The 13,761-nt window shown below is 38.2% G+C and overlaps 1 pseudogene; it reads left to right on the top strand.

Annotated features, from left to right (window-relative positions):
• The first annotated feature begins 4,025 nt into the window (after window positions 1–4,025).
• LOC103666979 lies at window positions 4,026–13,479 on the top strand (annotated as a pseudogene).
• The last annotated feature ends 282 nt before the right edge of the window (window positions 13,480–13,761 follow it).

Raw genomic sequence — 13,761 nt, 5'->3', positions numbered from 1 at the left:
GCTTTTTATTTGATGTAGTTTCACTTGTTTATTTTTGCTTATTCTCCCCCACCCTCTACTCTGATATTTTTTCCCTCCCTTCTCTGCAAAATCACTGCCAAGATTAATGTCAAGGAGCTTACCCCCTGTTTTCTTCTAGGAGTTTTACGGTTTTAAGTCTTACATTCAAGTATTTAATCCATTTTGAGTTGATTTTTGTGTATGGTGTAAGATAGAGGTCCAATTTCATTCTTTCGCATTTGTCTGTCCAGTTTTCGCAACACCATTTATTGCAGAGATTATCCTTTTTCCATTGTATATTCTTGGCTACTTTATGGAAAATTAATGACCACATATGTATGGGTTTATCTCTGGGCTCTTTAGTATGTTCCATTAATTTATGTGTCTATATTTATGTCAATACCATATTATCTGTGAAAAAATGCCATTGGAATTTTGATAGGGGTTGCATTGAATCCCTATCAAACTGCTTTGGGTAGTACGGATAATTTAACAGTATTAATTTTTCTAATTCATGAGCACAGAATATCTTTCCATTTATTTGTGTCTTTTTCAATTTCTTTCATCAACGTTTTATAGTTCTCAATGTATAGATCTTTCTCTTCCTCAGTTAAATTTATTCTTTATATATTATTCATTTTGATGCAATTATAAATGGATTGTTTACTTAATTTCTTTTACTGATAGTTCATTGGCATGGTATAGAAACACAACTGATTTTTGTGTATCGATTTTGTATCCTTCAACTTTACTGAATTTTTTTATTAGTTCTAAAAATTTGGGGGGAAGTTTTTAGGGTTTTCTATCTATTATATGTAAACTGCAAATAGAGGAAGTTTTACTTCTTCCTTTTTGATTTGGATGGCTTTTATTTCTTTTTCCTGCCTAATTGCTCTGGTTAGAACTTCTAGTACTAAGTTGAATAAAAGTGACAAGAGTGGGCGTCCTTGTCTTGCTACTGATCTTAGAAGAAAAGCTTTCAGCTTTTCACCATTGAGCATGATGACAGCTATGGGCTTGTCATATGTACTTTTATTATGTTAAGGTATGTTCACTCTATATCCAGTTGATTATAAGATTTTATCATGAATCGATGTTGAACCTTGTCAAATGCTTTTTCTGCATCTATTGAGGTGATTGTGAGGTTTTTATTCTTCACTTTGTTAATGTGATATATTGCATTGATTGATTTGAGGATGTTGAACCATTCTTGCATCCCTGAAATAAATCCCACTTGATCACGGTGTATGATCTTTTTGATATACTGTTGAATTTAGTTTGCTAATATTTTGCTGAGGATTTTTGCATCTATGTTTATCAGGGATATTGGCCTGTAATTTTGTTTTCTTGTAGTTGGCCTCAATTGGATTTGGTATCAAGGTAATGCTGACTTTGTAAAATGAGTTCAAAAGTGTTCTGTCCTCTTCTATTTTTTTGAAAGAGTTTGAGAAGGACTGGTACTCATTCTTTTTTTTTTTTTAAAGAATGTATTTATTTATTTGACAGAGAGAGAGGGGGGGGGGGAAAGAGCACAAGCAGGAGGAGCAGGAGAGGGAGAAGCAGGCTCCCCGCTGAGCAGGGAGCCTGATGCAGGACTCGATCACAAGACCCTGGGATCATGACCTGAGCCGAAGGCAGATGTTTAACCGACTGAGCCACCCAGGCATCCCAGGTACTCATTCTTAAAATATTTGTTAGAATTCACCAGTGAAGCCATTTGGTTCCAGACTTTGTTGGAAGGGTTTTTATTACTGATTTAATTACTTTATTTGGGTCTGTTCAGATTTTGTATTTCTTCATGATTTAGTCTTGGTAAGTGGTATGTTTCTAGGAATTTTCCATTTCTTTTAGGTGGTCCAATTTGTTGGCATATAATTATTCGTTTTAGTCTCTCATGATCCTTTGTATTTCTGTGGTATCAGTTGTAGCATCTCCTCCTTTGTTTCTAACTTTATTTATTTGAGTCTTCTCTTTTTCTTTCTTGGTAAGTCTAGATAAAGGTTTATCAATTTTGTTTACCTTTCCAAAAAACCTCCTCTTAGTTTCATTGATCTTTTCAATTGTCTTTATAGTCTTTACTTCCTTTATTTCCACTCTCATCTTTGTTATTTTCCTCCTTCTGCTAACTTTAGGCTTGGTTTGTTCTTTTCCTATTTCTTTGAGGTGTAGAGTAAAGTTGTTTATTTAAGTGGTTTTTCTTTTTTCATTATGTAGACATTTATTACTATGGACTTCCCTCTTCTAACTGCTTTTGCTTCATCCCATTAGTTTTGGTAGGTTGTGCTTCCATATTCATTTGTCTCAAGAAATTTTTAATTCTCTTTTGATTTCTTCTTTAATATATTCGTTGTTCAGTAGCATGTTGTTTGCGCTCCACATATTTGTGAATTTTCCAGTTTTCTTGTAACTGATTTCTAGTTTTATATCATTATGGTCAAAAGGTACTTAATATGATTTCAATATTTTTAAATTTATTAAAAGATGTTTTGTGGCCTAACAAATGATGTATCCTGGAGAACATTCCATGTGCATTTGAGATCTGTGCATTCTGCTACTGTTGGATGGAATATTCTCTAAATTTCTGTTAAGTCCATCTGTTCTAATACATGGTATAAGTCTAATGTTTCCATATTGATTTTCTGTGTGGATGATCTATCCATTGTTGAAAGTGTCAGAACAAACTCTACTTTGCATTTATAGTCATCTGGAAAAGAAGAATACATAAATTTATGACAAACACAATATAAAGCTCCATTTGGAATTGGAAACAAAAGTTTCAAGATAGTCCTGTTTAATATTACCTATTTTACTATTGTTACTGCCATAGAGAACCAAGATGTTAGTCAGGTATAGTGGGAAAAAATATGTTGATAGAAATTGCTTTTAAAATCTGCTTCTAGTCATACCAATTTTTATCCTTCCACAACTCTTCATTGCAGGCCTACCATCTTGTCTTAATCCAGGCCCTACTTGTATCTCAATTTGACACTAGATGTAGGCAGGTAAAAATCTCCCCTGAGAATTGTATGAAGTTGGTAGTCATAGAAATCTGGAGTCTGAATTCATATTAACTGTGTGGGACAAAAGGCCTCAAATAGATAGTTCATAGTGGACTGGTTTGATTATGTCACCAGACGACTGGCTTAAACAAAGGTACACCCTCTCTGAAAATATTAAACCATTCAGATTGACAGTAACTGTACTATACTACAGTCAAAAGATCCATCCTGACTTCAGAAATATCAAAATGTGAAAAAATATGAATTGCAGACTATCTTATACTCATGCAAACTACTTATAACAGTGCCTAGAAAGCAGTAAGCTGCTATAATCATCATCATCATCACTTTTCAGCTTTATTTGCAACAACCACAAATTTCCATCACAGTAAGTCAGACCTACTCACCTTTCTGCAAGCATTCATTGCTTCTTTTATTTCTTTGTTTTGTGCGGGATGAAATGAGAAAGTACTTTGCTGAGTGTAGTAATCATCATCATCATTATCATCATCATGCTAACCCCAACACAACCACATACCCTCTTTTAACAGGTTTTCCTATCTTTAAAATCAAAGAGTTGGATTGGATAATTTTTTAAACTTTTTATTACGGCAAATGTTGGGGTTGTACAAAAGTCTTTAGAATAGTTAATCCCTAAGCTGAAATATTTATTAGCTCATGGTCAGTATAATCCTTTATCCTTATGCCTTCTACCTTAGACTATTCCCAGGCATTTTATCATTTTCGGCCAGATAATTTTGTATATCTTTCTAATTCTAAAAGATTAAAATAAATCCAGCAACTGGTGGAATTGCACTGTAAGTCTTGGTTATTAACAGTCATTTTTCTGCACCCAACTGAGGAAAATGAGCCTAGGTACTGTTCTACTATTTAGTTAATACTTACACATTGACTTCTGCTTCCAAACATGATGGAGTAACAGGGACCAGATTTACCCTCCCAACTGCATAATGAGCAGAGACAAAATATATAAACACCAATTTTCAAGATATTAAATGTTAAATGATGAAGGACTGTGATCCCCAAAATATGGAAAACATACAAGGTAAGGCCTGCCTGTCCTGGCTTGCTGCTTTGAAAGAGTTTTCAGCACATGGCACAGAGAAGAAGCCAGGCAGATTTCCTGAGTTGAGATGAATCTGAACGTCCAGGGAGACCAAGGTGACTAAAGTTCGCAGGAGAGAATATTGGGGAGAGAGAACTGAATATAGAGAGATCACAGAAGATTTGCACAAGATCCACCTAGAGTATTCAGCAGAGGATTTATCAGTTAATGCATTTCAGAAAACTACCTGGGGTTGGGGGCAAAACCAGGTAAAAGGATTGGAGCAAGCAGTAACTGCTGCTTACACAAGACCAGAAATGGTACCTATTTTGGCAAAACAGACTGAAAAAACCTCATAATTTATAGGAAGGAGTGGTCAGAAAATTTTTGTCTCAGTAGGATCAAACTGTTTCCAAGTAATTTAACAAATTTCAAGAACACTTGATACCTAGCACCCAGCAAGGTATAATACATAATCTACTCTTCCTACTCTTTAAGAGTGGGAAACCTCAATGCATGCACGCACACACACACACACACACACACACACACACACACACTTGGAGTCCCCTAAAGGAAAAGAGAGATGGAAAAAAATATTTGAAGAAATAATGTCCAAAACTTTTCCAGATTTGATGTAACCTATAAACCCACAGATCTGAGAAGCTCAGTGAACCAAACGCAAGAAACATGAAGTATACCAAAACGTAGCATAACTAAATTACTCAAAACCAGCGATAAAGAGAATATCTTAAAAGGTGCCAGAAGGGGAAAAAACACATTATGTAGAGAGGAGAAAAGATAAAAAGATGAGTATGATAACAAATTTCACATCAGAAATAATATACCAGGGAAGCAATGGAGGACTAAAAGAAAAAATATTAAGGGAAAAATCTGTCAATCTATCATTGTATATCCAGTGAATGTATCTTTCACAAATGAAGGTGAAATAAAGATTTTCTCAAACATATAAAAACTGAAAGAATTTATTATCAGCAGACTATAAGATATGTAAAAGGAAGCCCTTTCAGGCAAAAAGAAAATGATGCTAGTTGGAAATATGGAAATCTACAAACAAAAATGGAGAATACCAGAAATGGTAACTACATAAATAAATATACAACATTTTTTCTTATTATAAAGTATCTTTAAAAGATAATTAATTGCTTAAACAAAAAGAATAAAAATGTACTGTGGAATTTATAAAATATGTTAATAAAAATGTATGACAATAGTAAAACCTTAAAATAGGTTCTTAAACTATTTGTAAAATGGTATAATATCCCTCAGAAGTAAACTGAGATAAATGAATAAGGGACACCATAAAGCCAAAGCAACTAAAATGACAAAATAACATGCCAACAAAAGAGAAAAAAATGGAATCATTAAAATGCTCAATGATCCAAAAGAAAGCAGAAAAAGAGGGAAAAGAGAACAAAGATGAAACAAATAGAAAACAAATAGCAAGATTAGATTTCAATCTAATACATAATAATCACATTAAATGTTAGTGGTCTAATCAACCCAATTAAAAGGCAGAGATGGTCAGGTTGGATAAAAATCAAAGCACAATATGCTGCCTACAAGAAAATCACTTATTAAATATCAAGACAAACAGAGTAAAAGCAAAAGAATGGAAAAAAGATGTGGCATGCTAACTCAAATCAAAAGAAAGCAAGAGTGTTTCCATTAATGTCAGACAAAATACATTCGAGAGCAGAAATATTAGTAGTGGGGAGTGGAGCAATAGGGGAGTGGGGGGCGGGTGGAGGCACCCAGCGGCAGGAATGGGCCTGGGGGCCGCGAGGCTTGGAGGTGCAGGCAGGACCTGAACAAGAATTCAAACAGCGGGGAGAAGAGTTAAGATGGCGGAGGAGTAGGGGACCCCTCTTTCATCCGGTCCCCTGAGTCGAGCTAGATAGGTACCAGACCAGCCTGAACATCCACAGAATTAGCCTGAGATGCAAGAAGATACATCTGGATCTCTACAAATGAACATCTCCAGCGCTGAGTATTGAGGTACGAAGTGGGGAGCCGTGAAACCGTGCACAGATATCAGAAGATAAACGGAAGGGGGAGGGAGCCACCGCGTTCGGGTGCCAGGAAGCGGTAGCCACCTGCACAGGGGAGTGGGCGGACTTCAGGACCGGTACCCACGAGAGAGCAGACTGAGACTGTGAGCCGGGGAACGCGCACGACCAGACTGAGGGCCGGAGCTTCAGAGCACGTGGGGGTGGCTGGCGGCTGGCAGCTGGCGGTATTAGAAACACAGGCGAGGGCCCTGGAAGTGAGGGCTGGGACGCCAGGTGTGGGGCGCACATCCCGGACGCTGCAGGGTTGAGCAGCACCAACAGTAACAGAGTTAAAGTGGCCAGAACATCAATGGAGAATGGTCCGCGATCCCTCTGTTCTGAGACAGAGGCTGAGATTCGGCCACTGCTACTCTGACTCTCAGAAGAGGCACAGCAAACCGCCAGGGAAAGCCGCCAGAGAATAAAAGCCTGGAAATACCGGCTCACAGTGTAGCTCCATCCCCATCCCCTTGTGCATGGGGACTGGACTTACCCAAACAGGGTTCGCTGAGTATCAGCGTGGCAGGCCTCCTCCCCCAGAAGGCAGGCTGAAACATCAAGAGCAAGCATCCCTAAGATCCCTATAAAACAGGGTGCATGGCTGGTCCCGTCATAATTTGGGCTCTGGAAACCCTCAGCAACTCTCCTCATCGAAGATGAGAAGAAGTCCCCCAGCAAAGAAAAGAACGAGTCTGTGGCCTCTGCCACAGAACTAATGAATATGATATAACCAAATTATCAGAAATGGAATTCAGAGCAGTCATGGTCAAGATGATGTGTAGACTTGAAAAAGTATTAACAAAAATGTTAATGAGAATATAGAATCTCTAAGGGCAGAAATGAGGAAGTAATTTGGGAGAAATTAAAATTCTATGAGCCAAAATGCGCGGCAAAACCAGTATCTGACGGACAGGGTGAATGAGGCAGAAGAACGTATCAGCAAACTGGAGGATGGGTTAGTAGAAGAAAAACAAAATAGAATCTGGACTCAAAAAATCCACACTCAGGAATGGAAGCTTAGGAGATTACTGACTAATGAAACCTTCCAATGCGTAGAATCATCGGCATCCCGAGGGGTGGAGAAAACAGAGGTCTAGAAGAGATATTTGAACAAATTGTAGCTGAAAACTTCCCTAATCTAGCAAGGGAAACAAACATTCGTGTCCAAGAGGCAGAGAGGACCCCTCCCAAGCTCAACCACGACAAACCTACGCCACGTCACGTCATAGTGCATTTCGCAAATATTAGATCCAAGGATACAGTATTGAAAGCGGCCAGGGCAAAGAAATTTCTCACGTACCAAGGCAAAGGCATCAGAATTACGTCAGACCTGTCTACACAGACCTGGAATGAGAGAAAGGGTTGGGGGAGCATTTTTAAAGCTCTTTCAGAGAAAAACATGCAGCCAAGGATCCTTTATCCAGCAAGGCTGTCATTCAGAATTGATGGAGAAATAAAGACCTTCCAGAATTGCCAGTCATTGACCAATTTCGTAACCACGAAACCACCCCTACAGGAGATATTAAGGGGGGGTCCTATAAAAGTGGAAAGGCCCCAAGAGTGATACAGAACAGAAAGTCACAATCTATAGAAACAAAGACTTTACTGGCAACATGGCATCATTAAAATCATATCTCTCAATAATCAGTCTCAATGTAAATGGCCTAAATGCTCCCAAAAAACATCTTTCACGCAAATGGACCTCAAAAGAAAGCTGGGGTAGCAATTCTCATATCAGATAAATTGGATTTTAAACTACAGACTATAGTTAGAGATGCAGAAGGGCACTATATTATTCTTAAGGGAAGTATTCAACAAGTGGATATGACAATTATAAATATATATGCCCCCAACAGGGGAGCAGCAAGATACACAAGCCAACTCTTAACCAGAATAAAGAGACATATAAATAAAAATACATTAATAGTAGGGGACCTCAACACTCCACTCTCAGAAATAGACAGAACACCCTGGCAAAAACTAAGCAAAGAATCAAAGGCTTTGAATGCCATACTCGACGAGTTGGACCTCATAGATATATATAGAACACTACACCCCAGAACCAAAGAATACTCATTCTATTCTAATGCCCATGGAACATTCTCAAGAATAGACCATGTTCTGGGACACAAAACAGGTCTCAACCGATACCAAAAGATTGAAATTATCCCCTGCATATTCTCAGACCACAACGCTCTGAAATTGGAACTCAACCACAAGGAAAAATTTGGAAGAAACTCAAACACTTGGAGACTAAGAACCATCCTGCTCAGGAATGACTCGATAAACCAGGAAATCAAAAATCAAATTAAACAATTTATGGAGACCAATGAGAATGAAAATACAACAGTCCAAAACCTATGGGATACTGCAAAGGCAGTCCTAAGGGGGAAATACATAGCCATCCAAGCCTCACTCAAAAGAATAGAAAAATCTAAAATGCAGTTTTTATATTCTCACCTCAAGAAGCTGGAACAGCAACAGAGGGACAGGCCTAATCCACGCACGAGGAAGCAGTTGACCAAAATTAGAGCTGAAATCAATCAAGCAGAAACCAGAAGTACAGTAGAGCAGATCAACAGGACTAGAAGCTGGTTCTTTGAGAGAATCAATAAAATTGACAGACCACTGGCAAGACTTATCCAAAAGAAAAGAGAAAGGACCCAGATTATTAAAATTATGAATGAAAAAGGAGAGGTCACGACGAACACCATTGAAATTGGAAGGATTATTAGAAATTTTTATCAACAGCTATATGCCAATAAACTAAGCAATCTGGAAGAGATGGAATCCTTCCTGGAAACCTATAAACTACCAAGATTGAAACCGGAAGAAATTGATTCCTTAAACAGGCCAATTAATTATGAAGAAATTGAGTCAGTGATAAACAACCTTCCAAATAACAAAACTCCAGGCCCGGACGGTTTTCCTGGGGAATTCTACCAAACATTCAAAGAAGAAATAATACCTATTCTCCTAAAGCTATTTCAAAAAATAGAAACAGAAGGAAAGCTACCAAACTCATTCTATGAGGCCAATATTACCTTGATCCCCAAACCAGGCAAAGACCCCCTCAAAAAGGAGAATTACAGACCGATTTCCCTAATGAATATGGACGCCAAAATCCTCAACAAGATACTTGCTAATAGAATCCAACAGTACATTAAAAGGATTATCCATCACGATCAAGTGGGATTCATACCTGGGATGCAAGCGTGGTTCAATATTCGCAAATCAATCAGCGTGATACATCATATCAACAAGAAAAGACTCAGGAACCATATGATCCTCTCAATCGATGCCGAAAAAGCATTTGACAAAATACAGCATCCTTTCCTGATTAAAACCCTTCAGAGTGTAGGAATAGAAGGTACATTTCTCAATCTCATAAAAGCCATCTATGAAAAGCCTACTGCAAATATTATTCTCAATGGGGAAAAGCTGGAAGCCTTTCCCTTAAGATCAGGAACTCGACAAGGATGCCCACTCTCGCCACTATTATTCAACATAGTACTAGAAGTCCTTGCAACAGCAATCAGACGACAAAAAGGGATCAAAGGTATTCAAATTGGCAAAGAAGAAGTCAAAATGTCTCTCTTTGCAGATGACATGATACTCTATATGGAAAACCCAAAAGAAGCCACTCCCAAACTATTAGAAGTTATAGAGCAATTCAGTAACGTGGCGGGATACAAAATCAATGCTCAGAAATCAGTTGCATTTCTATACACGAATAACGAGACCGAAGAAAGAGAAATTAGGGAATCCATCCCATTTACAATAGCACCAAAAACCATACGTTACCTTGGAATTAACTTAACCAGAGACGTAAAGGACCTATATTCTAGAAACTATAAATCACTCTTGAAAGACATTGAGGAAGACATAAAAAGATGGAAAGATATTCCATGCTCATGGATTGGAAGAATTAACATAGTTAAAATGTCCATGCTACCCAGAGCAATCTACACTTTCAATGCTATCCCGATCAAAATACCGAGGACATTTTTCAAAGAACTGGAACAAATAGTCCTTAAATTTGTATGGAAACAGAAAAGGCCCCGAATCTCCAAGGAACTGTTGAAAAGGAAAAACAAAGCTGGGGGCATCACAATGCCGGATTTCGAGCTGTACTACAAAGCTGTGATCACAAAGACAGCATGGTACTGGCACAAAAACAGACACATAGACCAATGGAACAGAATAGAGAGCCCAGAAATGGACCCTCGGCTCTTTGGGCAACTAATATTTGATAAAGCAGGAAAAAACATCCGGTGGGAAAAAGACAGTCTCTTCAATAAATGGTGCTGGGAAAATTGGACAGCTACATGCAAAAGAATGAAACTTGACCACTCTCTCACACCATACACAAAAATAAACTCCAAATGGATGAAAGACCTCGATGTGAGACAGGAATCCATCAAAATTCTAGAGGAGAACATAGGCAGCAACCTCTACGACATCGGCCAAAGCAACCTTTTTCATGACACATCCCCAAAGGCAAGAGAAACAAAAGATAAAATGAATTTATGGGACTTCATCAAGATTAAAAGTTTCTGCACAGCCAAGGAAACAGTCAGAAAAACTAAGAGGCAGCCCACGGAATGGGAGAATATATTTGCAAATGACACTACAGATAAAGGACTGGTATCCAAGATCTACAAAGAACTTCTCAAACTCAATACACGAGAAACAAATAAACAAATCAAAAAATGGGCAGAAGATATGAACAGACACTTTTCCAATGAAGACATACAAATGGCTAACAGACACATGAAAAAATGTTCAAAATCATTAGCCATCAAGGAAATTCAAATCAAAACCACACTGAGATACCACCTTACGCCAGTTAGAATGGCAAAAATAGACAAGGCAAGAAACAACAATTGTTGGAGAGGATGTGGAGAAAGGGGATCCCTCCTACATTGTTGGTGGGAATGCAAGTTGGTACAGCCACTCTGGAAAACAGTGTGGAGGTCCCTTAAAAAGTTAAAAATTGAGCTACCCTATGACCCAGCCATTGCACTACTGGGTATTTACCCCAAAGATACAGACGTAGTGAAGAAAAGGGCCATATGCACCCCCATGTTCATAGCAGCATTGTCCACAATAGCTAAACTGTGGAAGTAGCTGAGATGCCCTTCAACAGATGACTGGATTAAGAAGTTGTGGTCCATATATACAATGGAATATTACTCAGCTATCAGAAAGAACGAGTTCTCAACATTTGCTGCAACATGGACGGCACTGGAGGAGATAATGCTAAGTGAAATAAGTCAAGCAGAGAAAGACAATTATCATATGGTTTCTCTCATCCTTGGAACATATGAACTAGGAAGATCGGTAGGGGAAGAAAGGGATAAAGAAAGGGGGGTAATCAGAAGGGGGAATGAAGCATGAGAGACTATGGACTATGAGAAACAAACTGAGGGCTTCAAAGGGGAGGGAGCTGGGGGGAATGGGATAGACCGGTGATGGGTAGTAAGGAGGGCACGTATTGCATGGTGCACTGGGTGTTATACGCAACTAATGAATCATCGAACTTTACATCAGAAACCAGGGATGTACTGTATGGTGACTAACATAATACAATAAAAAAACATTAAAATAAAAAGAAGAATTAAAAAAATATATTAGTAGTGATAAAGTAATTTCATAGTAATAAAGAGATCAATTAATCAGGAAGAAAGAATCTTAGGTTTATGTACCAGTATCAGCTTCCAAATACACAAATTAATAAATTAATACAATTCTGGTCCATTTAAATAATTCTCAAGTTTTTATATTCATTATAATTTGCATTTTTCCTCTTAATTTTTCAGTTAATAGGCTTTATTTTGGAGGGCAGTTTTATATTTACAAGAAATGTTGAGTAGAAAGTACAGAGTACACCCCCCACCCCTAGCCTTCCTTTTTCATTAGGGGGTACATTTGTTAGAGTTGATGAGCCACTGTTGATACGTTATTAACTAAAGCACATAGTTTGTATTCTCTGGAGGGTGTGTGCGTGTGTGTGTGTGTGTGTGTGTGTGTGTGTGTGAATTTTCTTGAATTGTGTTTCGACAAATGTATCCACATGTATCATGCTAAATAGTTTCACTGCTTAAAAAATTCCTGTGTTCCTCCACCTATTCATCCTGCCTCCCCTACCCCTGGTAACCACTGATCTTTTTATTGTCTCTACAGTCTTGCCTTTTCCAACATGTCATATAGTTGGAATTGGAATGTCATATTGTTGGAAGTACATATAGTATGTACTTTTTTAGAATGGCTTCTTCTGCTAGATAATATGCATTTAAATTTCCTCTGTGGCTTTTTGTGGGTTGATAGCTCATTTCTTTGTTATTGTTGAATAATATACCATAGTTTGGATATGCTCAATTTGTTTATCCACTCACCAACTGAAAGGTGAGATTGCCAGATCATATGATAACAGTATAGGATGAAGAACAGATTTTATTTAACAGTTTAACTTCATTTATAATCTTAAGATATTTAGATATATGGAATGGTGGCATCTATTTGGATGCCTGCCTTGGGGCAGTCCTGTTTGGGGTAGGGGGTCACAATTTTTGAAAACCATCGAGAGGTTGTAGACAGTCTCAGTGGAAATGTGTACATACACAAATACAGACAAAATTCTGTGTGTCTTTCAAGGATTCACAGACTTCCTGAGACTCATCCAGGTATTTTTTCATTATAGGGCAGCAGGTCCTGCTCTGAATTTCTGACATATTATTGCCCATTTAGTTTTCTAAAAGCACAGTTCCAAGATTGTCATCCTCTTACATCTTCTTTCATACTCCTCCAGAGGTGTCCAGTTCCTTAAACAGTAATTCCTTCAGCCTGCTATTTAAGACATTCAGCACTTCTTTCCTTTTGCAGCCATCGCTGAAGCACTAGCGGCCAAAGTGAAGTTCAATCCCTTTGTGACTCCTGACTGGAGCAAGAACCATAAAAAGCATTTCTATGCCCTTTCCCACATTCGCAGGAAGATTATGTCCTCCCCTCTTTCCAAAGAGCTGAGATAGAAGTACAATGTTTGATCCGTGCCCATTCAAAAGGATGATGAAGTACAGGTTGTGCAAGGACACTGCAAAGGTCAGCAAATTGGCCAAGGTTTACAGGAAGAAATCGGTCATCTACATTGAGCGAGTACAGTGAGAGAAGGCAAATGGCTCACCTGTCCATGTGGCCATTCAGCCTAGCAAGGTGGTTATCACTAGACTAAAAGTGGACAAAGGCCATGAAAAAAATCCTTGAATATAATGCCAAATCTCGCCAAGTAGGAAAGGAAAAGGGCAAATATAAGGAAGAAACAATTGAGAAGATGCAGGAATAAAGTAATCTTATATACAGCTTTAAATAAAAACTCTTAAGGTGAAAAAAAATTCAGCCAACTAACGTCAAGTTAACCTGATCAGACCTCTCCCTGCATCACCTTCATTCATGTAACCCAAGACTAAGCCACTGCCAGTTGGTGCAACTTGCTGTTCTCTGAATGTATCTCTAGGCTTTCCAATGTCTCCAACTTTATATAATTTTTCCACCTGAAATTCCCTTTTCTTTATCTCAACCTACCGAAATTCTACCATTATTCAAGGCTTCTTGATGGAACCTTTTC

Source organism: Ursus maritimus, unplaced genomic scaffold, assembly GCF_017311325.1.
Source record: "Ursus maritimus isolate PB19 unplaced genomic scaffold, ASM1731132v1 scaffold_13, whole genome shotgun sequence".
NCBI lineage: Eukaryota > Metazoa > Chordata > Mammalia > Carnivora > Ursidae > Ursus > Ursus maritimus.
Note: the sequence above shows the minus strand (reverse complement) of the source record. Positions and strands in the feature narration are given on the sequence as shown.